The 2,294-nt window shown below is 33.3% G+C and overlaps 1 long non-coding RNA gene across 1 annotated transcript; it reads right to left on the minus strand.

Moving 5' to 3' along the window:
- Positions 1 to 914: 914 nt before the first annotated feature.
- Positions 915 to 2,064, minus strand: LOC127135517 (uncharacterized). Its single transcript, XR_007808596.1, has 3 exons — positions 2,003 to 2,064; positions 1,103 to 1,325; positions 915 to 938 (listed from the first exon to the last, which is right to left on the minus strand). It is a non-coding gene; the product is annotated as an uncharacterized LOC127135517 (long non-coding RNA).
- Between the last annotated feature and the right edge of the window lie 230 nt (positions 2,065 to 2,294).

The following is a 2,294-nucleotide window of genomic DNA, read 5'->3' on the forward strand; positions in this document are numbered from 1 at the left end:
CCCATTCTTCTTCTGTAATGAAGATCGCATACTTCACTGGATATTCCGGATCATATTCAACAAATTTTTTTTCTTTGTCCTTAAGATACTTGTTTGTTAAAAACGTTCTCCACCCTCTGTGTCTTTTTCCGGCCAATTGAAGTATATACTTTTTTCGGATAGTTGTATCTTCAATGTTAAAAGACCTCTACGAAAAAATATTGGAATAGAGTGTGTTAGTATAAGTAATTTAAACACATTATCGTCAATATAAAGAAAATATAAACAATCATATATTGTACCAGTATCTCAGTCCAAATCTTATCTTGAGCGCTACCCAACTCTTTATTACTCCATCTTGTAGCAGTGATTGGAATGTGCATACGAACAAGTGTACCAATGTAGCTTGCCAACTTTGCAGCATTAGACCCAATTAGTTGGTTATCAGCATTCCAATTTACATTATATGTTACTGCTTTATCTCTATCACGAATGATACTCTTCATAATAGTGATGCCTCGTGTAATTTCTTTTTCTGAAGTATCATCAGGAGCATTTGCATCTTGTGAGTTTTCTTGATCACTAGCCATTTAACCTGTAATAAAGAAAAAATATAAAAATGAAATGAAAAATATAAAAATCCATAATCAATAATCCATATATATATTAAATAATATAAAACTGTCTAATTAGCTCAGACCAATCACTTTGAACCTCTAGGCCACCACTCATGATCTTTACTAGTAAGAGGTCATATAGATTTAAGACGGAATACATCCCACACAGGCAGTTTAATTGGAACAGTACCACATATAACTGGTTGTACATAGTTACTGGTTGTAAATAGAACTATACTAAGTGCACAAGTACCTGAGTTTGTCGCTTTGAGATTAAAAAATATAGGACAGAACCGGACAACTACAACAGTTTTGCTTGCGCAGGGAATCTGTATAGCAGGCCTGCATATCAAGGTCAAATAATAAAGCAACATACATAACTAACATATTTTGGTAACTTGATTCATTAGCTTAACATGAATAATTGAACATAATGATTCATTCTAGATACTAAATGATTAAACACATGCTTTGGGTTTCTATAATATCTAAGCTGAAAGACATACCGAGAAAGATCTTTTCTAGAAAATATGTAAGCTGCATTAACAGATTCAGACGCAGTACCGATTTTGTAAGAACCTGAAATGGGCAAAGACGTGAAGTTTTCAATTAGACGCAAACCATGTAATAAAAGCTAAGCAAGAATTTATCTATAAAGGAAGAAAACAACATATATGGTTCCCTCAGATCCTCAAGACCTCCTATTTGCTCACCACGATACTCAACAACCTGCAGACAAGCACATGAAAAATGTACATATAGTCCATCAGGGTTCATTTTACACTACAGTGACCATCTTAAAAATTCACATAATATTAAAATATCATTTTACAACATTAAATAGGATTGCCAAAATATGACTGTAGCAGACAAAGTTATGCCAAAATATGAATGTACATTTTGAAGTTTAACTGTTCATTCAAACCAACATGTAATAGGATTGCCAAAATATGAGACATTGCTCTAAGTTCTTGAAACCATATCACATATATCACTGTAGCAGACAAAGTTATTCCATTTGAGTATCCAACATTTAACATCAAAATCACTTTCAGAAATTTCAGTAATAGTTAGAATATGAGGATACAATGGTGCAAACATATCAGTTCATTCCTTCCTACTTTCTCAGCAAATTTAAACAAATGTTGAAAAGGCACTGATTCTATTAGAACTCCCAACATTATTTCTAAGTCAATGGCGATGCAAGTTACAGAATATCATTTATATCAGAACAAGATGAAACTTTCGGTAAGTTACAGAATATTAAGCAAACATAGTCACAAACTCTAATAATCGATACTGACAAATAAATAACCCATAATGTAGCAATGCAAGTCCATTCAAACCAAAATCGACCACCTATTCTTTGACTTCTAGGGCAAAACAGAAAGACACGAAAACCTAACCTTAAAACGCAATGAGATTTCCAGGTATTGAATCCTTCTCTTTCGAATGCAGTCTCTTTCAAATTTGCAGTGTTTATCGTTGAGATTTCCAGGTACTCTGTGGAATTTTTTCCAGGGCAGCGAGAGCTTCGAACGAGAGAGAGTGAAAGAGGGATTTCTGAAAGTCAGGGATTTTGTAATATTAGATTTATTATAATTTTTATAAATGACCTATAAGAGCGCTTTTACCTTAAAAGCGCTTTCATAAGTGTGAAACCCATGAGACCTATAAGAGCGCTTTTACCTTAAAAGC

Source organism: Lathyrus oleraceus, chromosome 4, assembly GCF_024323335.1.
Source record: "Lathyrus oleraceus cultivar Zhongwan6 chromosome 4, CAAS_Psat_ZW6_1.0, whole genome shotgun sequence".
Taxonomy (NCBI): Eukaryota; Viridiplantae; Streptophyta; class Magnoliopsida; order Fabales; family Fabaceae; genus Lathyrus; species Lathyrus oleraceus.